At 39.0% G+C, this 25,256-nt stretch overlaps 1 protein-coding gene and 1 long non-coding RNA gene across 7 annotated transcripts in view; one reads left to right on the top strand and one right to left on the bottom strand.

Annotated features, from left to right (window-relative positions):
* fhod3b (formin homology 2 domain containing 3b) overlaps positions 1-25,256 on the top strand; it is a 134,391-nt gene that overhangs the window by 105,111 nt on the left and 4,024 nt on the right. The gene's annotated exons all lie outside the window — the stretch shown is intronic.
* Positions 12,497-25,256, bottom strand: part of LOC116691083 (uncharacterized) — a 26,884-nt gene continuing 14,124 nt past the window's right edge. Inside the window, exon 4 of the long non-coding RNA XR_004332421.1 lies at positions 12,497-12,508. This is a non-coding gene — a long non-coding RNA (uncharacterized LOC116691083). The remainder of the gene's footprint in view (positions 12,509-25,256) is intronic.

The following is a 25,256-nucleotide window of genomic DNA, read 5'->3' as shown; positions in this document are numbered from 1 at the left end:
CAAGTCTTAAAGCATCCACCTTAAACACAGATAATGGCAAATTTCAATCTTAGTATTACTTGAATCTCAGTGCTGCATTGACACGGTCGACCAACATACTACAGACCGATTGGAAAACTGCGTTGGCCTTTCTTAGTGCTTAGTCAAACTGGTTTGATCCTAACTAAAGAATAGGATTACTTTGTGTCTATAGGTAATTATGCATCTGAGCGTACATATGACGTGCAGTTCCGCAAGGCTCCTTCTGGGGCCTCTTCTGTTAACAACACTCGCTTCCCACTGGCTCAGATTATGGAGAAAAACAAATAAGTTACCATAGTTTGCGGACGACACACAATTTACATAACCTTATCGCCAGGGACTATAGTCCAATACAAAAACGACTAAGTGCATTGAACAAATTAACGACTGGATGTGCCAGAACTTTCTGAAATTAATGAAGGAAAAACTGAGGTAGTTGTTTTTGGAAAAAAGAGGAACGATTAAAGTCTGCGCTCCAGCTTCAAACAACATTTTAAAAACAACGACAAGGCCAGAAATCTTGGTGTAGTCATGGACTCAGACCTGAATTTAACAGCCACATAAGACAATAACAAAGTCAACCTACTATCACCTTAAGAATAATCAAGGGTTAAAGGACTTATGTGTAAACAGGACTTGGAAAAACTGGTCCATGCTCATCTTCAGTAACTTGACTACTGTAACGGGGTCTTTACAGGTCTCCCTAATCAATACAACAGCTACAGCGGATTCAGAACGCTGCTGCTCGAGTCCTCACTAAGACCAAGAGACTGGATCACATCACTCCAGTTCTGAAGCTTTACACTGGCTTCCTCAAAGAATTGATTTCAAAGTACTCTTGCAGTTTATAATCACTTAATGTTTAGGTCCAAAATACATTTCTGATCTGCTACTACACTATGAACCACCCAGACCTCTCAGGTCACTGGGACAGGTCACTTTCGTCCCCAGAGTCAGATCTAAAAGGGTGAAGCAGCTTTCAGTTTCTATGCTCCTCATATCTGGACACAACTACCAGAAACCTGTAGTTCCCTGCTACTCTCAGTTCTTTTAAATCAGGGTGAAGACCTTCCTTTTTGATGCTGCTATTTTTTAAATGACTGCTCATTTCTAATTTCTTATGCTGCACTGTAACTTTTATTCTTGTGTTTTATGTGTCATTTTTTTTTTTTAACTGTCTGTTCTGTGTGTTTACCGGTTTTTAATGCTATGATTTTTACTGTTTTTACTTGTGTTTTATCGTTTAACTGATTTTGTGTAAAGCACTTTGAATTGCCCTGTTGCGAATGTGCTATACAAATAAAACTCCTTGCCTTGCCTTCTTCGTCCCATCATTGCCTTATTACTCTAAGCCACTGTCCTGACACAAAGTTTATGTTTGGCATATTGTCACTTTCACTTAGCATATTGGACCTCAAAAATTCAGAAAGATTAAATTTGAACTGTGAACCTTTGGTCTGCCAGTCATACTCACCCTAATCTAACTGACCTGACACACAAGTTCATGTTTCAGCATATTTGTCTTTTTCACTTAATTCTGATTCAAAGTTATATAACATATAGAATTTGAACACCCCCTTCGTCTGTTTGGCACATTTGTCTCTTATCTTAGTATTGGACCTCACAACTTCCTGAAACATGTATGATTTGAATATTCAACCTTCTGTCTTCCAATCAAAATCTTATCACCTTGAGCTATCTGGCCTGAAAAAGAGGTATGTTTTGTAAAAAAGTCATAGTATGGCAAAAACTGTATAAAGTCATAGTATAGTATGTCTAAAAAAATCATAGTATAGTATGCATAAAAAATTCAAAATGTTTAGTATAGTATGTCATAAAAAGTCATAGTATATATGTATATTATATATGTTTCATGTATATTGTTGTATATTGTATCCTAGTATTTCATTTTTTGTATTCTGTGCTGTGTGTATGATTTTGCTGCCATAATTTCACATTTTTTCAATACATATCTATCTTCTATCTATATAAATTCTAGTATAGTAGTCATTAAAAAGTCTAGTACATCATGTCATGATTAATCACAGTATATCATAAAAGTCATAGTATACTATTTCATAAAAATTATCATCAAAATCAAAAGTTGTAGAACGTATGTCACTGAACTTTAAGTCAGAGTATAGTTTTTCAAAAAGTCATACAAAAGTCATAGTATAGTATATCATATAAAACATTTATGACATAGTATGTCATTAAAAAGTCTACTTATTATCAGGGCCGTAACAGTGTAACATTTGTGAGACTGACCTCGGGTGCTGCTGTCGCTGGTGCGGTACGGAGGCCGGGCACCGTGGATGTCGTGCTCTCTCCACCCTCGGGCTGCTCTTTAGTACGGCCTTCATGTTCTCATTTCACTGCATCTTCAGCATACTGGATCCCTGAGACTGGCTGTCCTGTGCGTCTGATGGGCCACCGCCAAATTTACCACTCTGGAAGGGAGGACCAGGATTACCATATCTGACATTTTATACTAGGATGTTGAAACTCAGCTCCATGTCTCTGCTCTTTTAGTATTTGGGATTACCACAAGAAAAATATTTAAATATCAAACTTGTCTACAGGTTAAGCTTTATAGTTACGCAACACTTTCAAACACTTTCCAGCCAAACATATTATATAATTAGAACATTAGTCATGTTGAAGTGTTGAAAGTTGCACATACACATCTAGTGCTGTTTATTGTGACAACAAAAAAATCCCCATGATAATAACGCAGACATGCCGGGTTTAAGAGTACAGCTTTACTTTTCTGAGGTCTATTCATTTCTACCAGGAAGTAATGCAACTCCTCCTAGTAAAATTGTCTAAACACTGCAGTCGACAGCATGCTGACACCTCCTTTTCTCTCCTTTTCATCCACTTCAGCTTCCCCTTCATGTCACACGCACACCGAACCTGACGGTCTGACTGACGACTTGTCCGTTCCTAACTACCTCGTAAATACATCCGTTTTGTTCAAAGTTATGACAGCAGTCCGGTTGAATATTAGTCACAACAGAAAGTTCACATGCACTTGTTTACACACAAAGTGACCCCCCTACCTCACTATCATCTTCATCCTCACTCTCAGAGATAAAGAAATGGAAGAAAAAAGACAAACGGTGTGTAGTAAATACAGTATACTGCTATGTCAAGTCAAACTTTTCATATACAAGGAGAAATATTTAGGAAACTGTTTTTGGTTTTCAGACTACTGATGAATCTATTTGTTTTACAAAGGCTGTAGCATTTTCTCAAATACTAAGAGAGCATACATCCTATTTGTGCCATAAACATTGAAACATTGTTTAATATTTTGAGAAACATGGTTATTTCTATTTTCGTTAAGTCAGAGTTAGACAAGAGTTTGTACTCTGACACCACATACTGTTTTTTTTTATATTTGTTGGCCATTTTCAGACTTTATTTTGACAGGACGCTGAAGACATGAAGGGGAGAGAGGGGGAATGAATGTAGCTAAGGGCCACAGGTCGGAGCCAAACCCGGCCCCCGCACTCGAAGACCAAACCCCCACATGGACGCCCGCCCCCACCAACCGAGTTATCCAGGCCCATGATACCACATATCTGTACAGTAAATATGGACATGGCAGCTTTGCTTAGCATTCAGACTGGGAACCAAGATTTTCCTGCCCCACCTCTAAGGCTCAGCAATAACACGTTTATTATCTTGTTTGTACAAAAGAAAAAAGAAACCGGCAGTCGATTGTGTTACCTTTGGACAGAGTAAGTTGTTTGCACCTGCTTTTAGTCTTCTCATCCAACCCTCAACAGAAAGTGATGTCAACTATTCCTTTAAAATATCAACTTATATTTAACCTCCTATACCATAAAAAAAACATTGCAGATACTGTATACAAGCTTTGGAACAGTGGAGCATATTTGACTGAACATCTTTGTAAGAGTGTGGTTAAGATATGGGCCATGCTTTTTCTCCTGGGACAGCCAGTTTTACATTTTCACACAGTGATTGAATTAGGTACCTTTGAAGAGCGGGCCCCTGCCAAGGCTCGCTGCGGAGTCCGCTCTAAGCAGCCAACTCCTCTGGGTTTAAGGGATTTTAATCATGCAGGGAGTGTTTGCTCTGGCCTTTCTAGCCTGCTTCAGCTACGAAATGAGATACACTAAAACACTTCCCTGTTTGTTGTTACAGTATCTATACACGTGAATACAGAGGAACTGTGCTGATGTCATACAAATGTATGCACGTTTTCAGTTTTCAGAAATGGCCACGTTTGCACTTTAACCAGATTAAGGCTATAATCAGTATCTAGAGATGGTTCATATTGTCTCATATAATTGAGAAAATACAAACTAACAAAGAAGATGATCAGAAAATGGAAACTGGTGTGTGACCATTGCTCTATGGGGAGCACTTACATCTGTTATCATTTTCCCTCTGGTCTTGTTCCTCTCTCTGTGGTTGGCCCTCTTTTGTTTCTGTTGAAGCACGCGCTCTCTTGTTGTGCGATACTCCAGGCAATTCATCCATCAGGATCTTGCTACATCGATGAGGCGACCTCACGTATGCTATATCGATGCCCAGGAACAGACAGAAGGCATGGAACCTGCAGATGTGTAGAGTAACATCACAGAGATCTTTGGGTGGAAGTAGTTTGAACATGCTTCAAAAAGTGATGAAAGTCACTAAACACAATGCCATTGAAACTGATATAAGAAGAATAACTAAATAATTATAAGATATATGACTAAAATGCAAAATTTTAATCTAATCCAGCATTTACTCACACTGAACATACCTGTTAGTATTCTCGATGTACAATCTTCAGAATAATAATTCTCTGCACAATCTTTGAGGAAGTCTGACATTTTTTGTTTCAATGCTGGTTTCATCTCATGTTTCGCAATGATCTTGAGGTGATCCCATGATGCTTGCACCTACGCTCCATCTGTGCCAGATTGTCCTGAAGCTGGTCAAAGTCCACCTGACAACAGTATAACAGAATGTGTTGAGATGCTTTTCAGTGGATATTCCATTTGCATTCCTGCTACTAAAACTAATACTGTGGACAAACTGTTTAAACAGTTTTTAAAAAGTTTAAAAAACCTTGGTCAAGCGGGTGATGGCTCCATCTCAGAGTAGAGGTCAGAGCTGTCTGGAAACTTCTCCACCACGATGAGGCAGGCGTGGTGCAGCAGGACTGCTTATGAACCGTGTCCTTTACCTCCGGTACTTTTTCCAATAATTCAGCTCAAGCCCTTAGCCTATAGATGCATGCATACACACAACACAGTAAGAATGTGGGAAGGAACAACTGTCTGGAATTAAAACAAGAGCCCTTAGTCGGGACCAAATTGCAGTGAATTTCCTTTTTGGCACGGTTAAAAAGGGGCTCTATGGAGTGCGCAGTAGATATGTAGATTCATTAGGCTGGTGATTATCAGAAACTCAATCTACTTCGGACTGACAATTATTCTGCTCACAAGCCCGAACATACATAAAAGACATAATCCCGGATCTCCCTGGTTCTGCTGCCAGTTTTAAATGGCTTACTGCAAAAATATAAATGCAGCCATTATTTACGGGAACTACTTGTTTTGATTTGATGAACTTATGTTTTCCTATTGTATTTTGGCTCTCAACCAAGAGGTTCACAAATACATAGACATACACACAGAAACCCCATCACAAAGTGAAAACAAAAGGAATGCACGCCATAGATGCAAGTTCACAGACAAGCAGCCAGACAAACACAAACTGGTCAGAAAACACACATCGCACAACCTCCCCCTTTTCCCTCTCGACAGACAGAGCCGGTCCAACAGAGGCCTGATTGAACGTTTTACTGTAGAAGGACAGTCTCCGGTGCAGACAGTCAGGCAGCACTCTTCAGCACATAGAGAGTCCACGTTTCTTTGCCAATAAATATCTTGGCAGGGGAGTTGGAGGAGGAGGAGAATGTGACGAATGAAGGAAGTAATAAAAGACACAGAGGAGGAAAGGTAAAATGAGGACGCCATAGATGTCTGAGAGTTACTCACATTAGTGGCCGTTAGGAAATTGCCATGGCCAGCAGTGTGGTCAAGATGGCGGAGTGTCTTGTTTTGTCTAACTGGTCCATCCCTTCCTTCAGGTCCTGCAGAGCTCTGCCACTTCCTAACAGAGCATGGGAATGCAGTCAGGAAACATCTATCTATCCTTCTGTTCATGTTTTTGCCATTTGATTCTGCTCTTCTTCTACCTGATTACAATGTACAGTGAATTGTCAAAACTATAACACCACCAGATTTACACATTAAGTTTGTTAATAGGTCTTTTGCATTTGTGAAAATAAAATAGTTTAAAGCCTTTTGTAGCTCCAGAGGGAGCTTCGTGAACTGATCAACTGCTTTATGATGTCACTCGACAGGGCGTTGGTTGGGCTGTCTACAAGTTTAAAACAGAAAAATACTGAGGATGTGGATTAGAGAGAGCTTGTAGCCTCTCCTTGAGCTACATTAGCTGCTACTAGCATACACCACCTGAATCTAGACTAAACTGTCAGCACTCGCAATGCATTGTGGTTATGTAGGTCAATTAAATCATTTTTAAATATAAATGATGATCTTGACGGTGTTATATATTCTGATTGGAATTTTTATTTTTGAATATTCTTGCAGGAGTTAGATAAGCAAATAAATACCTCGTTTATATTATATTACTATTCTTTGATTCCTTTAAAATAAAAAATATGAGTGTAATAATGAAGTTTTTGAGTGTTTTACTTCTGACCTCGTAAGGTGGGATCTGTCTACATGTGATAAAGTGGACATGAATGTGTCTGACCTTCTCAATAGCTCATAGTCCATCTTGAATGCCATACACTGCAGGCGAGCAGACAAGCTCTGTGATGGAGGAGAGGGTGAGAAGGAACTGTCAGCGCTACCCAGGGGAATATCAGGCTGACCAACTGAGCCTCCTGATCTTCTGCTTCTCCTCCTCTGTTGGATCATTGTCAAGATTTCTAGAAGAGAGAAGGGATAGAACGGCTTATGACATTCATCAAGTCACCCTTTATGTTTTTCAATGCCTGAGTAAAACCTTTACATAATTGTCAGGGAGAAAATCATGGGAGGAGAAGAAACAAATTGATTCTGACATTCCCACTCTGTTATCTAAGACGTTGCCAATTTTTTACCACAAACTTGTTGACATCTGAACTTCCGACCTCACTTTTGTTGTCTGGCTGAAATTATCTCAGAGACAAAAGCTAAGGAGGAATCCTCCTTTCTGCTGAAAATAACTCAAGGTGAGCTCTGAAAACTACAGGTTGTATCACCCCAAGGGATACAACATTAATCAATTATTCGCTAAACGTCTGTGGTATTTTTGAAATGAGCTAAAAAAGATATGCATGTGGAGCTACCTTTAATCATCACTGTGATTGATACACAAACACCAAAAGCAGCGGTGAGCCGATGATCACATGATATGTCAACAGGTGAGCCATCCCATCTAGAAGGTAAATCTCTTGTTTGGGGAAATTTATCAGTGTATGTGTTGTGTGCTAAATTATATCCTTCAAGAAAACCAGTGTGTTATGGACGCAGTGAGCTTGAAGTGTGCTATGGATGGACTAGACAGTGCTTATGACTACATACCAATTAGATGCAGGATGTGTGAAAATGCTTACCTCAATGCCTTCCTTGTTCAGTGCATACTCATCAAAGTTGAGGATAGCGTTCTAATGGTGCAGAGGAATGACAGTCAAGCCAATGTTATTAGCATTGCTGCGTTTTGAATCCGGACTATGATTTCTTGTCGTTTGCCATCACAGCTGCTTTCTATGAAAAAAAAACCACCCACTCAATTAGATCGTATACTTGACTAGTAAAGCAGCCCTTAATGTGTTAAAGATGCACTACAAAATGTGTGTGAAAACACACCCGACCTATCAGCCTTTAACATAAAATGGAGATGTGACGGAGAGCAGCTTGGATCCTATTCACCGTAATAGAGCTATACACTATATTTGGACTGTTTACCCTGGTTGAATCTCTGTTTGTTAGTATTGTGACCAGCAGCCTGATTGATCCATAGATAAGGTGAGTGAACTGATTTAGTAACGAAACACAAAGATTTTCCCTCTCACTAATATGAGAAGGGTTTCACCCATTGTAATGCCAATCGGAGTGACAGATTACCACAAAATGATCCTTTTAATAATGGTTCTGAACAGACTTGACTTAGACTTCTCTTTATTATGCAGGGAATTAGCAGATATCAGGAAATCCTCAGTTATGGGAGAGAAACCGAGTCAAATCAGGACTGCAAAATAAACCTCCCAAAGTAGATCGTAATACTCCATGGTTGAATTGTAACGCGGTACAACACAACGTTCCTTGTGACAGGCAGCTCCTTGGATTGGACTCAACAGCTGCTCCACTTGGACGTGTCCAGTTTAACTGGCTCCAGTTTGGACCAGAGGGGACTCCTTACAGATTTATGACTCTTACACTGTGCCAGTCCACGGGACGCACTTCATTCCAAGAGACGAATGGTCTTCTTTTTCTTTGGAAGAGAGGCATATCCCTCGCTCAGCTGGGGGGAGGGTGGTGGGATTGGGGGCATGAATGGCGGGTGGTGGGCATCATCTTGCCAAGGAGGGGGGGGAGGGGGGCACCCAAACAGGGGTGGGTGGGGAAGGGCAGCATTGCATGGTGGATGGGGTGTTGGTATCAGGTCCTCGACCCCATTACATTTTCTCTATATCTAAAATGTCCATGTCACCTCATCCCGCAGATCCGTGAAGTCCTTTCTTTTATCCGCGCTCCCGGGTGTGCCATCAGTTGATCCCAGATATAGTCTGACTCTTTCTTAGGGGGAAGGCTTGATGAGCAGCGCTGGTTGATTTGTCAATTTGCTGCTGCTCTTTTGGAGACCTCAACTCAGAGACACGTTAGACCTTGACCAAATCTCCAAACTTCCCGCCACTGTCGGACACTGCCCTGCTTTCCAGATGTCCACCTCCATCTTCTTCACATTTTCTTCTCTGGCCTGTCTGTGAGCCTCCAGTTGGAGATCCTGCTGGCCAAGCTAGCCACAGAGGGGTCACTGACCTCTGTCTCCTTCTCACATTTCACAGTTTTCTTTCTCTGTCAGCTACATTCCCTTCATCATTGCTGGTTGTCGTCTGAGCATAACATGTCCAGCATGAAACGCTTGTTGTTGAGTATTTTGTGCAATGGTCGTTAACATCTGCATCTTTAATGCACTGGTCCATTGGCCTGTTGATACGAAATAATTTTGACATTGAGAAAATATACAGTTTGTAATTGCAGTAATTTATTCCTTTTGCTGTACACTTTTGGTACTATAATACCCCTTACATCTCAGTAACGCAGTTACAAAGCATTTTAACCGGATATTTGGTGGTGTTATGGTTTCTTCTTGCTTTAGAGAATTCACCAACACCGCAAAACATTTGTGCGCAGAAAAAAGCCTGTGAGTGTAATTTTCCTTTTGCTGGAATTCAATGGTTGGGATGACGGCAAGACGGATACATTTTTGAGAGGGACATACTCCCATTATTTTCATGAGTTTTGTACGCTTTGTTGACGTGAGGTGCTGTCCCGCTCACTCTTCCCATGGTCAGATCCAGAGACGACGGTACGGACATCTGTGTCCCAAAGTTAATACAAGTACGTCAGCACGGATAGCAATGGTGTCCAAGAAACTGATTGTTTAGGCTAACTCATGCGTAATATCATACATTGTACAACTGTAGAAAGTAACAGTAACAAGCCATACACCATACCAATGCCATACATCATACAATTGTAAGGTACTTTTAATATATTGACTATATTTCATATTTTATCCTATTTTATACTTTTACTCCACCACAAATCAGGTCAGAGTATAGCCTATGTAACTCATCACTATTTATTTGCTTTAGTTACTTCGCAGATTTCAATTTATAATAAAATATAACAAATAAACTATGATGAATTAAAGTGGATAAAACTACTGCCAGGTCACTACATACTTCTGCTGACAGTACTTCCACGCTTTCATTTTGGTGAAAGTACCTCAAAGTAATGCAAAAGTAGTGTAAAGCCTTCAATTCAGAACAGAAATATACTAATTACTCTCAGAACGTAAACGACTAATCTAAATGTATAAATGTGAAAGTACCTAGCCCAACCCAGGTTTGGTTATCAAAGTAAGTAAAATAATTAGCATCGATCTCACTGCTTCAGTGTCATTGGTGAGTTTTCTCCTCCCGCTCCCCCTCGCCCAGAGTGCTAATCGTGGAGGAGATGCTGATGCAGGCATGTCTTTTTCATTCACCGCCTCTTCGTCTCTCCTTCTCCGCTAAGGAGCACACGTGCTCTACATCCTTTCGTCGGCTGGTCCTTCTCAACACACCTCTTCTAACTCGACATTCACTCACTCCACATCTGGTTTTCTCCACCAATCGGCTACATCTGCTACACCTCCGCTCCTCTACCTGCTCTTCGACTTCTACTTCATCCATGCCTGTGTTCTGTTCCTCAGCATCTCCTGCTCTTGGCGTCTTCGTTCTCCATGCCTGACTTTTCATCTGACGTCGCCCTCTGCCCCTACATCTCTCTGGACAGAGTCCTCAGCAACATCCTCTGTCTCAGTCTCTGCTGTCTGGCTCGAGGGAGTTTGGGGAAGTTCTGATACTGTTAACTCTGGCGCTGACTTTTGGTTCTGGTCTGTGGGTCAGGTTTGGCCTCTGAGATATGTTCTGTTCCGGTAAGAGAAATCCAACAACGTGCAAAAAATTTACTTTAAGTACTTCAGTTTTGTGCCTTTATTATCTGATAGTCTTCAGAAACATTCTTTGTTTAAATTAAAACATTTTTATTGCTTCCCGACATCCCTTAATTGCAGCGATGACTGTAGAAACTTCAACAAGCAATTTGTTCGTTACCTAGCTCATAATCAAGTCACAACATGCCTGTAACAACACAATGCAAAGCGAGAGAGAGTGCTTCAGAAAAAACTAAAGTTCAATATTTGCATCTTTGTTCAAGTAGTTCCAACAACTGTGTTTCAAGCCTTAACTCTTGCAGTCTCCCATCAACTGGCAGTTTTTTGTTTTTTTCTGGGTCTGGGTTTCCTGGGTTTTGGTCTTCTTTTTGACATTTTATCACTATACCCAATGCTTTTCAAGTATTCCAGATGGTCCTTTTTCAATGTTTTTTAAGCTTTTTTTCAATGTTTCTCATCACTTATTTTTTTTAAATGCTATAAATAAATAAAACATCAAAATTCAAAGAAAGAAACTGATCATTATTTTACTTGAAGTAAAAGAGCGTGAGAGAGCGTTGTTGGGAACCACCCCATTATTTTCTTCTTGACAATTGTTTAAAGAGAACCTAAACTTTTAAAAACGGGTCAAATTTGACCCGAGACAAAGGGGGTTACGTCACTCTTGCTGTTTATCAGCCTCTAATACACACATAACCAATCAAATATCTGTATCTTGTCCACATATTCCCTTAAACATTTTAGACATACATTTCTAGAGTCAATATTCTCTCAAATCCCTTTTCAGCTAAGAGAGCTATATCTATTTCTATATATCACTACTCAAAGTCCAGTGTGTGTGACATGGTGCTTTTTTTTTCTTTTGGGCGTTGTTTTTTCTTTTTGTTTGGTTTTTTTAACAGCCATTAATGTCCTACCATCTTTGGAAGCTACATTACAGTCTATCAGGTCATATCACGTACGTTGATGAAATAATGGTTTGTCAAACACAGTTACCTGACGTCTGGTGTGCAGTGTCTTCATGAGTAATGATTCATGGACACGATCGATCCGGGGGTTGGACTCACACAAAGTATCTCTGTCGTCCTCGATGGCACCCTGGGGCGCTCCGCTCTAACTCCTCACAGCTAGCCTCTCCACAGACTTGTACCTGCATGACAAAATAGCTTTCAGATGTCTTAAAGAAATAATAATAAAACAATCAGCCCTGATAGATAACATTTTACAGATATCAAGTCAGGGTTTAGTGAGTAACTCATTCGATGCTGTACTTTATGAATATTGTCTTAGCTGGTAATTAAAAAACAATAGCTGTAATCCATTATCGAGGAACCAAATGAGACCTTATTTTAACAGTTTTGGCTGGTGTTTACTGATCTCGTTCACACTTCTTAAAATTCGATCAGTAGGGGCTCGTTCACAGGGTAAAAAGGTGAGTGCAATGAGCTATCATTATCTGCATCTCACTCCACACAAGACATGTTCAGGGGATACTGACCTCATCCATGCCAAAACAATTACGCACGTGTCCTGTAAACTTTGGGATGTCTAATGGTGAGCAGGCCTAAAGGGTCTCTGGCACCTATAATTCAGCCTGAGGCTTACATCTGCTATCAGTTTTAAAATAGGATCTCAAAGCATTTACAAGCCTCCTTAGCTGTTTGATCTGTCTTCTCAACGGCAGCTTTTGTGTGATCTGTGTAAACTTATGAACCAAAGTAAGCTCACCTTTCTTCTCTGTTTGTCTTGCTTCTTCCTTCTTGTCTGCATAATCTCGACTTAGATAGAAAGACAAAATAGAGCCAGAATTTAGGAGCTATATTTCACAGTATGTATAAATAGAATTTTATTGGTACACAAAAAAAAATATGGTACAAAGAAAGCAAATCATAAATTAAACTTTTGCAGACTCTTCCTGTCATGACCAATTTTCTAATGACCCTCATAAGAAAGACAGCCCGCTTTTATCATACTCGTGAAGATTTGTGAATATATTTCGAGTCAAAACTGTAGCCACCTGTTTCTGAAAATGCCAACAGTCTTTATTGGCTGCACAGCTGCCTACGTTACAAATTAAAGAAAATAAAATTTTCATGCTGTGTTTGTGCTGATTTGTAAGGTAGACTAACTTGAAGCGGTTCCTCCTCTCTTCAATTCTCTGCAGACGCTCTTCTCTTTCCGAGGCGTCTCCTCTCTCTCTCTGCAGCCAGAACTCTTGATGCTGTCGATGATGAATGAGCAAGCCCCCTAGAGCAGTCTACACATCAAAGAAAGAATAATGGTGATACATTATCAAAATGAGTGCCTGTTTTGGGTTTTGGTATTTGCACATTGTCAATTGAATGGGCTTTATGGATGAGGTAAGTTACATTTCTACCCATAGACAAAATATTTTGTAGTAACTGTGAAACGGTTGAGATGCCAACCTGTTCAACCGGTTTGGAGTCGGGTGTGGAGGTTGCTGAACTAGTGAACGCGATGATGGGTGATATAGGGAGCCTGGTGCCTGCCAGGGTATGGACTGCCTTGCCACTGATTCTATTAGAGAAGGGGAAATAAATGCTTTGTCTCCTCCAAAGATATTTTTCACTGAACGACAAGAAGAATGCGTGATGTGAATTCCAATGTCATACTGCTGGAAAGTTTACACTGAGCATCTGAATATCTTCCTGTGAAAAAGCCATGCCATCAATGTCTGAAAGGTATCTGCAGGTGCCTGCTCATCCATGCCGGTACATGGGGTCAACTTTTCATAAATGTGTCTTATCACTAGATCCACTCTTTTCTTAGAGGCCTTGAAATTGCTGTGTTTGAATCGTATAATGTTTGCACATTTTGTCCTAGAACAGTTGTCTAATAATGCAAATATTTAAAGATCAACCACTGGAAACCCACTGAAACTACTAGTGATCATCCATCTTTTAGGCAAACTGCATCATGTGCACACATGAAACTATTTATGTAAATAATAAACCTGGAGCTATTATACATTTTTCTCAGCACACTCTTGTTACACTTGACCTCTGACGCCTGCCTACGGTCAGCCCAGCAGGGTTTTCTAGTGTGTAAGATGTAAGAGAGTGTGTTTATCTGTCAGACTGAAGATGGAATAAGAAAAACACGAAGTTAGGTCGTCACTCCAAGATCAATAATGACACTTAGTCACACAACCAGATATGGAACTGCAGGCAAAGGTAGGAGGGATGCAAGACCACACAACAACGAGCCACAGGGCAAGGACATTTCAATGTGCTATTTTAGAAGGAATAACTAATGATCCAATAAATAAAACTAGAGGCTTTCACTCACGGGTCACTTGTGCTTAAGGCCATCAGGAATACCACACTGTGTAACTCTATGCCAGTTCAAAGTATCTTGTTTCTAATGGTTCTACAAGTACATGCACAACTAGACAGTACTGTGACTCATTTGATTCCGTAATGCTTTGAAATAATAATTGACTTGTCCTAAATTACTGTGGACAGAGCCACAATGGAGACAGATAAATGGTAAATATTTTTGTCCTTTTCTGGTACAGTATGTCTTTGTAGCCTGCAACATAAATCCTATCGAGGGAAATAGGCAAATGTAATCAAGAAAAAGGAACTAACTCCAGCATTTCCAACCAAAAAACATCATGGATGGAACATTTCACGAAGAGATAAAAATATTTCAACTTTTAAATGACTAATCTACTTTTACTCCAAGATGCTTGCATGTGTTTTTGCTGAGTGTACATGAGATCACAGAACACAGACACCAGTGATCGGGATGACAGTGTGTTTCCACATTGTGATGTGTAATGGTCTCAACACAGTAGATGACTGTAGCTCCTGCCCTCTACCTGTAAGCCTTTCTCTGTCCTGGCCCTTCTCACCTCTCCTCGGCCCCGAGGACACTGGGCTCTGGTTCAAGTCAGGGACAGAGGAGAGGGTCGAAAGGGAAGGGGGGGGAGGGGAGGGGGGTGAGGCTGGGGTAGACTGACACGGAGGTGTGCTGAGCGGGATCTACTCAGCAACAACACCGAAGACAGAGTCAGGTGGTTGGGGAGGAACACCCCGAAGACTAAAGTCCTCTTTTAGGTGCGCCGGACAACAGAAGGATTTATGGTCTTGGAGCTGAGATATCTCTCTCTCTGCCCTGCTGGTCACTGGCATTAGGGAGGGTGTTGGCCAAACAATTTAAGTTCAAACACATGTTAGGAGTGTCTGCTACACAGCCGGAGCCACACTAGGATGACAAAATACAAGAGAGTAGGATTCCAAAGGGAATGAAAAAGAGGCAGAATTTTAAATGGAAGAAAAACTAGGGAGATACGTAATGAGGAAATGGGATCACGCTTGGAAACCAGTTTGCCTAAAATACCTGTGGAGCGCCCTTTCTAGAGGACTCAGTGACTGGACTGCTTTGATCATCTGCCCTCGTCCTCCTCCCTCTCTCTCTCTCCCTCTTCCCCTCCTCTCCCTCTCTCCTCCTCTCTCCTCTCCTCCCTCTGCTCTTCCACTTCTCTTCTTGCCTCCTCTTACCTCTTCCGTCTTCTCTCCACTCTCTTCTTCCTCTTCCTCTTCCTCTCTCTGTTGTGAGGAGGATCGAGGTTTGAAGAGAGAAAAGGGAGGATGTAGCATCGAGAGGGAAGAGAAATTGGGACAGAGACAATATGTAACACAGAGCATAGGAATGCCCGGCGAGACAAACACACAGAAAGAGAAACACTTAACAACATGCTTGCCCAAAAGCATTAAAAGTGAGGAGAGAGGCAAAACGTTGAAAGATGTAGAGATGGTTAAAGGTTTTGACAACATTCAAGAAGCGTTAGTCTCAAAATGTTAGAATGGATATCCACAGCAACAGTTACAACCACTCAGTGTTACTATACTACTTCTATGCAGCTCTTATACACCACAAAACTTTAAATATAACAATCCCTCTGTGTTTTAATTTGAAAAAAAAATATTCCTAACAATAACAAGTTTAGGGATGTAGAGAGTATCTTGTGTGTTTTGAACGGATCGGGATATATTTGTCAACAATGAGTCTGAGACTGAGACTTTGCTATTTGGATCCCTCTGGTTTTGTTGTCCGGAATTGCATTAACAATTGAGAAAACTAGAGATCTTCAAAGGCGGCTAGATATCCTCTGGTGACCGGGAAAAGCTAGTCTCGTGTCAAATGACCTGTGGACTGAATTAAGTATAGACCCGTGCTACCGGGAATATATAACGCACATATTGCTTTAAAAAAAGAAGCTTGTTATTAATGATGAGCGATGATGATTAATTATGTGGAGCTAGGAAGTCATCACAGTGGTGATTTGAAAGACAAAACGCAGAAGAACGCTAATTCCTGTTAAAAAGTAAGCCTAGTTTTGGCTTCCACAAATGACCTGTACTAAAAATAATCAGGTTAACTTTTAACTTTCATAAAATGTAGTCATTTTTTGTAGGTACTTTTACAGGGTAAAGGTATCCAACTTCTGTCTACTGTTTTTGTGCTAGAGCCTAGGCTCTATTTCGAGAAGTGATGCCTTTAATTGTTCTGTTGTAATGTTTGTGTACTTGTCTTTCTTTAACCTTTTATCTATTGTAAAGCACTTTGTAATCTCGGTTTTGTAAGTGCATTGTAATAAACTTTACTTTTACTTTACTTAAAAATCAACCAAGATTGCAAATTGCTTCCTGCCTGAATCACCAGTTGTGGTTTCCCTGGTTTTGTGTAGTCACCAAGGTTTGTTGTATATAACAGATGGCATTATGAGTTTGAGTTAATATGCAACTCTCACTGAAGGAACATGAACTGAGACAGAGAGCAGAATAGCTCTTAATCATGTGTTTACAGACGCTTCCTATTTCCATCCGTGAAGGAGTATGTATTAGTGGGAAATTAATTTGAATTTTCCTTTGTCAGCAACGGTCTTTGTCTTTGCTATTTTCTTACTATATAATTATATGCTTTTGGCTCTGTACAGAATGGACACATCTCTACATGCTAATAAATACAACACTTGCCAATCATGTTGTTTCAGACTAATTGCACAACCAGCAAATGTTTATATTTTTTTGGTGCAGCTATCTCGTAGGGTTTATGAATACAACATCAGAACAAACCTCCTGTGCTGAACCTTTTTAAAACCCAGGATCAGTCCAAGTTCAAGCTAAAATTGAAGCAAGGTAAGGCTTCTTTCTTTCTTCTCTTGATATTTTTTCCCTTTTCCATTTCTCTCTGTCCCTCCCTCCTCCTCCCCTACCTTTCACTGATGTCTTCAACACGATTGGCCCACCAAAGGGCAGAAGCTGTCTTGCGTGAGTATGAGGGTTTGCTGGGTGAATGCTGGAGCAGAAGCGAGTGGCCATCTGCTATTTTGGAGCGAATGTCTCTGGCTGCCGTCTTCTCTCCAGGCCTCCGCCTCCTCTTGTTGCCACCAACGCTGGCCCGCCGGCGGCCTTGCGGATGCTGGGTAGGGCAACTGGGCACATCGTCTCCGTCCTCATGGCGAGAGATATCTAGATTAAGGCATTAAGACAAACTGAGTAAACACAACAGCAAACTGGGGTACACACGCACACAACCTTGACTTCATTAAAGCAGTGTTTTATGTAATAATGAGCAGTGTCATGGCTTCCTGACCCTCGTAGAGTTTGAACTGTTCTACCAGGTCGAGTGTCCAGCGCCGTTTCCTGCTCAGGTGTCTCTGGGCCCAGCTTCGATGCCCTGCTCCCTCCAGACAGTCACCATGTCGTAATATGATCCTGATCTGGGAGGCCTGCCAGGTCTGAAACACAAACAAAGTCAATAACAAGAACAGGTACTTACCTTGTCTCTGTAATATTTTAGGTTAATTGTGAAAGAAAAAACAATTGGAACAATAGAGAAGGATCCCCTGAGACACAGGATGGGAGTAAAAATTAGTTCTTAGATTTTTTTTGTTTAAACCTTGTTTTGAAATAAAGAATCTGTACCAATATGCTATCTAATTAAACTTTAACCTTACTATTTATTGCACACTATTGTCTGTATTTTGAAGTCATGTTAGTTAATTTGTTCATATTTTCCCTGTGCATTATGGGAAACACAGCGGTTCATTATTACCTGATACTGTAATTAAACTTATTTTAAAGAAGTTGTTGCTGCTGTTGTAAACTGACAAAATGTCAATACAACAAACTGATTGATTTGATTAAATCGAGCAGACAATGTGCCCGGCGATCAATCACACTTCTGGACTATCTGTACAATCTCGCCCAACTATTTTACAGCGTCTCTGACGGCGCTTACACGCCGTTCCATCACGATTGTATTGGTTATAGAAATGCCATTAAAAACCAGAGCACATTTTTCTCCCCTGTCCCAAATGCGGTGTCTGTTTGCGTGTAGATTGGGAGACGCAGAATGAAAAATACAGAAGGAGCATACCATGTTACAGCAGTAATCTGTATGCCGCTGCAAGTTGCCGCCGTTGTATTCATTTCACTGACCTTTGATGAGTGTCATCGCATAACCAGCAGCTCTGTATCCCCTCCATCCTTCTCTCCGGATCTCGAGACGTTTTGACCACGTTTGGTGCCTGTAGCAATGCAGCACATTGTTTATCAAAAGACAACACACAGAAAGACAGGCTACCTGTAATTCCTTTTCACAAATACCTAGATACAGCATTACTAAAGTCCTAACTAATCCCTGCTCATTTAAAGTTGCAAACATGCAGCAACACTAGGGTGCAAGAATCCAAATTAAAATATTTTTTCATCTCATGTTCCAGTAAGATGGATACCTGTCCCCCGCACGCCTGATGCTGCCCTTTAGAGCGGCAGAAAAACTGAACCCCACTGCAGACTGCAGTTACATCTTACTCCTCGTTCGTGCACAGCTAGGGAGCTGCCACAGGACCACTGCATCTGACTACTGTGTACCGGAAGCTAGACAGCCCTACAGATACCCCATGGTCTTGATCATTAGAATTGGAAAAATCTACCCTAAATGGCGTTTACATAATTTACATTATTCCTGTTATTTTACTGGTCAAGTTTTACTTGAGAATTTGAACAACAGAGAAACACTGATATAATTTGTATTGAATGTATTTCAGGATAGTGGAAACATGTCTTATTAGCTTAAGAACCACATTCAAACATCAAGTCAGTTCACTTTCTTCCAACAGCATGACAAACCGCTGATTCTGTCAACTCTTGACCCCCAACGTTTCCTCTGCCATGCTATTGACTTTAACATCCCAACCTCTCTGTAAATGTTTACCTCTTTTTGGCATCCACAATGTTCACAGCCTTTATAAGCAGCACAGCGTGACTCGGTGTACTCCACAAACACCGCAGCAGCTTTAGAGTTGTCTTCACCACCAGACGAACTAAACAAAGACGAAAATACATTTGAGACCAGAAGACACAACTAAATCCAACAAAATCCATCAATATCCCCTGTAGAAACCCGTGAGCTTTTTGCTCAATCAAATGGATCCACACATCCTAGGATGTGCCAGCCCTTTGAACTTCACACTATCAAATGAAATCATGTGTCATTATAAAAGCTTTTCGCTGTCTAAAACTTCTTGAGAGGTTTGATATTGAACATTGTGTTGACTCTACGGAAAATTAAATAGACATTTAACAGGGAACATACGTTTTGTACTTAAACTAGTAGGAACAATACAAAAGTAAACAAACCAACTACAGTCAGAATAAATAGAGACTGGGTTATGACTTTACAAATACAGCACCACCTAATTTACCAACTGCACAAAATGTGTGCAAGGAGGAGAGAAACCTTTGAGAGTGGTATAATAGTAGAGTTGGACTACAGCAAAGTGTTAATTTGATTGAGAAATAGATCACATGATTCCAGTGGTGATAATGTGGTAGAGTTACTCATTTAACACTTCTGAACAGCTGCCACATCAACACTACACTGGACGAGCACACCCACAATGATCAGTGTTGATTACTGTTACAGGAAATGCCATACAAAATGATTGGGTTTTGAATGAGAGCAAAAAACAAGGGTGATCCAATACTATTTCATATTTACATGGGGAGCAGTAAAGCATTAGTAACAACAGAAAACAGTGAGGAAAGGGTCAACTTAGTTTCCCCGCACCGACTCTCCTGCAAATAGTCTGCACATGGAAAATCTGTCCACTAGAGGGTCCTAGTATGTACACACTCACAAAGGAAAGGTATTGCACATTATTTTAATTACATCATGCACAGATTGGGGTTCGCAACGTTGATTTTACAGTATAAAAATCTTAGACAAGAGCCGTTTCAGTGCTGTGGTGTGGTCGGAAACCCGACTGAAAGGTATCAGAAGGTTGAGTGTTAGTTTCTAGACAAACTTTACATGAAGAATACAAATATAGACAGTATACAGTATAGACAACTTGTGTTCCTGTCTCTCTCCCGCTCTAATTTTTTAGATTATACGTTATTGATCCCCACGATGGGGAAATTCTGTCGTTACAAGTAGCAGCATAGCAGCAACAGCAAAAAAACAAAAAACAAAACAATAACACAAAACAAGTAAGACGAAAGAAATACAAGGCAAGAAATACAGGCAAGAAATAGACAATGAAAATATGGTAGACTGAGTAAGTAAAATGCCGTCAAACAAAAGGAATTTTAAAGTGCGGTTGCCATGATAAGAGAAAACATATTGCGGTGTAAGTGACGTTAAAAATTAAGTTGAATTGTAATTAGAGCAAAGAAACAAGAGTGTGCATAATTTAAATTAATTAACCTGAGACCATAAATATTGAAAAGTAGTACTTGTAATAAAATAATATAAATACCAATATTAAAGATAACAGAAAGTGTGTGATGTAGATGGGAGAAAAACAGGAACAGAAACTACACACTATCAGGTAGTGCAGGCGTTGTAGAGTGACAGCGGCCGGATGAAGGACCTGCGGTACCTCTCCTTCTACACGTGGGTTATCAGTCTGCTGCTGAAGGAGCTGCTCAGGGACCCACAGTGTCATGTAGGGGGTGAGAGGTGTTGTCCATGATGGATGTCAGCTTGGCTAACATCTCCTCTCCCTACTTTCTCTATGGGGCAGAGGACAGTCCAGGACAGAGCTCGCTCTCCTGATCAGTCTATTGAGTTGCTCCTGTCCCGGTCCGAGCTGCCCCCCCTCCAGCAGACCACAGCGTAGAGGATGGCAATATACACAGTTTTTGATACTATACTTTGACTCTCTTCCCATTTTTTTTCGACATGCTATACTATGACTTTTTAATCACATTTTTTTGACATACTATACCAGTGGCATAGGCAGAAATAGTATTTTGAGCGGCCATGAACAAAAATGAGTGGGCCATTTTAAAAAAAGACGTGGAGCCTTTTTTTTTGTCACTTTACTATGACTTTTTCAACAAACTATACCATTACTTTTTCACTTTTTTGACATTCTATACTTTGACTTTTCCCTTTTTTTCTACAGGCTATAATTTAACTTTTTTATCACTTTATAAAGCATGCTATACTATAGCCTTTTTATCACTTTTTTTTCGACAAGCTTTATTAATGCAGGTTTTTTGGGCATGATAGGCCTTTATACAGGACAGATGAAGACATGAAAGGGGAGAGAGAGTAGGAAATGACATGCAGCAAAGGGCTACAGGTCACAGAGTCACCTGGCCACATGCGTTTTTTACAGTTTTTGACATGCAATATGATAACTTTTTTTGACATGCTATACTATCACTTTTTATCACTTTTTTCGACATACAATACTATGACCTTTTCATCATACTATTCTGACTTTTTTATCACTTTTTTTGATATGCTATACTATCACTTTTTTTCATATCCTATACTAGCACTTTTTCAGCACTTTTTTACATGCTATATTAGGATTTATTCACAATTCTTTCAACATGCGAAACTATCATATTTTATCACTTTTTTTAAAAATGGTAATGTGATATACTATAACTTTTTTATCACTTTTTTTGGCATACTATAGTATCACTTTTTTTCAAAACTTTACTGTGACTTTTTTGACTTTTAGCACTTTTTTCAACATGCTATACTATCTCTTTTTTCCATATCCTATACTAGCACTTTTTCAGCACTTTTTTACATGCTACATTTCATAATTTTATCACATTTTATCACTTTTTTCAACATACTGTCCTATGACTTTTTTTGCACTTTTTTGACATACTATACTATGACTTTTTGTTACTTTTTTCAACATCCTATACTCAGTGATTGTAAAAATGGTAATGTGGTATACTATAACTTTTTTATCACTTTTTTTGACATACTATACTATCACTTTTTTCAACACTTTACTATAACGTTTTTGACATGCTATGCTATGACGTTTTTATCACTTTTTTTGACATACTATACCATGACTTTTTTTTAATCACTTTTTTGGCATAGTTTGGCATACCTACAACTTTTCTGACATGTAACAATATGACTTTTTTTACAAAAACATACAATTTGTGTCAGGTCAGATAGCTTAGGGTGATAAAATTTTGATTGGAACACAGGAGGTTAGTGTTCAAGTCTTACATGTTTTAGGAAGTTTTGAAGTCTATTATGCTTAGCTGAAGAGACAAATATGCAAAAATCATTAGCTACTGTCAGGTTAGACACATGCTGTATTAGGACTTTTTCATAATTTTTGTCAACATGCTAAACTATCACATTTTATCACTTTTTTCAACATGCTGTCCTATGACTTTTTAGCACTTTTTTTGACATACTATATTTGACTTTTTTCAACATACTATACTATGACTTATTCATCACTTTTTTCGACATAATGTACTATGGCGTTTTTAGCACTTTTTTCAACATACTATACCATGTCCTTTTTATCACTTTTTTGACATACTATACAATGATTTTTTCGACATATAACACTATGACTTTTTTTTTCAAAAACACACTTTTTTTGTCAGGTCAGATAGATTAGGGTGATCAAATTTTGATTGGAAGACAGGAGGTAACTTTTTTGACATACTATACTATGATTATTCTTAACACTTTCTTTGATATGCAATACTATGACTTTTTTGTTCCTTTTTTTCAACGGGCTATACTATCATTTTTTTCAACATCCTATACTCAGTGATTGTAAAAATGGCAATGTGGTATACTATAACTTTTTTTATCACTTTTTTTGACATACTATACTATCACTTTTTTTCAACACTTTACTATGACTTTTTTGAGTTTTAGCACTTTTTTGACATACTATGCTATGACTTTTTTATCACTTTTTTAAACATACTATACTATGACCTTTTTATCACTTTTTTAAACATACTATACTATGACCTTTTTATCACTTTTTTGACGTACTATACAATTACTTTTTTTATCACTTTTTTGACATACTATACTATGACTTTTTCGACATATAACACTATGACTTTTTTTTTTTTAAAAAATACATTTTGTGTCAGGTCAGATTGCTTAGGGTGATAAAATTTTGATTGGAAGACAGGAGGTTAAGGGTTCAAGTCTTACATGTTTCAGGAAGTTTTGACGTCTAATATGCTTAGCTGAAGAGACGAATATGCAAATATCATTCACTATTGTCAGGTTGAATAGCTTAGTGTGATAAGAGATTGATTGAAAGACATAGGGTTGGGTGTTCAAATCCTTTATGTTTTTTTTTTATAATTTTAAGGTCCAATTCACTAAGTGTAAAAGACAAATATGCTGAAAACATAACTTTTGTGTCAGCTCAGATAGTTTAGAGTAATAAGAGAATGATTGGTGAACAGAAGTTTCTGTGTTCAACTCTTATTGGGTGCACTTAGCTGCAAGACATTCTTTACAGAAACCAAGAATACAAATAGTCTCAGGCTCTTTCCCAACCTGTTGTTTTGAAAAGATTAATGCTGTTTTTGACACACTATACTATGACTTTTTTATCACTTTGTTCAACATGCTATATAATGACTTTTTTGACATACCATACTATGACTGTTTCAACATACTATACTATGATCACTTTTTTGACATACTATACAATTACTTTTTGCGACATGCTATATTATGACTTTTAGATCACTTTTCTCAACATACTAGACTATGACTTTTTCATCACTTTTTTGAGATGCTATACTACAATTTTTTTTTATCCCTTTTTTGACATTCTATACTATCACTTTTTTTTGACATACTATACTATGACTTTTTTATCATTTTTTACAACATGCTATTCTTTGACCTTTTTATCACTTTTTTACATGCTATATTATATATTATATATTATCTTACATGTTTCTGGAAGTTTTAAAGGCGATTATACTTAGTTGAAGAGACAAATGTGCAAAAATCATAAATTTCTGTACGGTCAGATAGCTTTGCATGATAAGAGACTGATTGGAATCCACATGGTTGGGTGTTCAAATCCTAATTGTTTCATTTAATTTTGAGGTCCAAGTCACTGAAAGAAGTGAAAGAGACAAATATGCCAAAAACATAACTTCTGTGTCAGCTTAGAGTAATAAGAGAATAACTGGAAGACAGAAGGTACTGTCTTCAAATCCTATTGGGTGCAATTAGTTGCAAGACATTTACAGGAAAGAAAAATACACATAGATGTAGGGAAATGTTTTGTTCCTCTCAGTCTCTTTCCCAACCTGTTTTGAAAAGATTAATGCAGTTTTCGACTATACTATGACTTTTTTATCCCCTATTTCGACATGCAATATTATGACTGTATCACTTTTTCAATATATAATACTATGACCTTTTAATCACTTTTTTCAACATGCTATTCTTTGAACACTTTTTTGTTATGCTATATTATGACTTTGTATCATCCATTTTTTCCAAATGCTATACTATAATTTTTTTTTCTTTTTTCGACATACTGTATATACTATAACTTTTGTATCACTTTTTCTAAATGCTATACTATGACTTTTGTCACTTTTTCGACATGCTATACTATGACTCTTTTGACATATACTGACTATTTTATCACTTTTTTCTACATGCTGTACTATTACTTTCTATCACTTTTTGGCATGATATACTATGACTTTTTATCCCTTTTTTCTACATACTATACTATGACTTTTTTATCATTGTTTTAGACATGCTACACTATGACTTTTTCCACTTTAACATACTATGCAGTTACTTTTTTTAATCACTTTTTTGTCCTATTACCACAAATTTTTCTAAATAGTTTTTTCTGAGTGATATACTATGACTTGCTTTTCTGACTTTTTCCATTCATCCATCATCATCCACTTATCCGGTATCGGGTTGCGGGGGCAGCAGCTCCAGTAGGGGACCCCAAACTTCCCTTTCCCATCCACATTAACCAATTCAGACTGAGGGATCCCAAGGTGTTCCCAGGCTAGGTTGGAGATATAATCCCTCCACCTAGTCCTGGATCCTCCCCGAGGCCTTCTCCCAGGAGGCATCCTTACCAGATACCTGAACCACCTCAACTGGCTCCTTTCGACGCGAAGGAGCAGCGG

The sequence above is a fragment of the Etheostoma spectabile genome, chromosome 6, assembly GCF_008692095.1.
Source record: "Etheostoma spectabile isolate EspeVRDwgs_2016 chromosome 6, UIUC_Espe_1.0, whole genome shotgun sequence".
NCBI classification, from domain to species: domain Eukaryota; kingdom Metazoa; phylum Chordata; class Actinopteri; order Perciformes; family Percidae; genus Etheostoma; species Etheostoma spectabile.
This window is presented reverse-complemented; position numbering and strand designations above follow the sequence as displayed.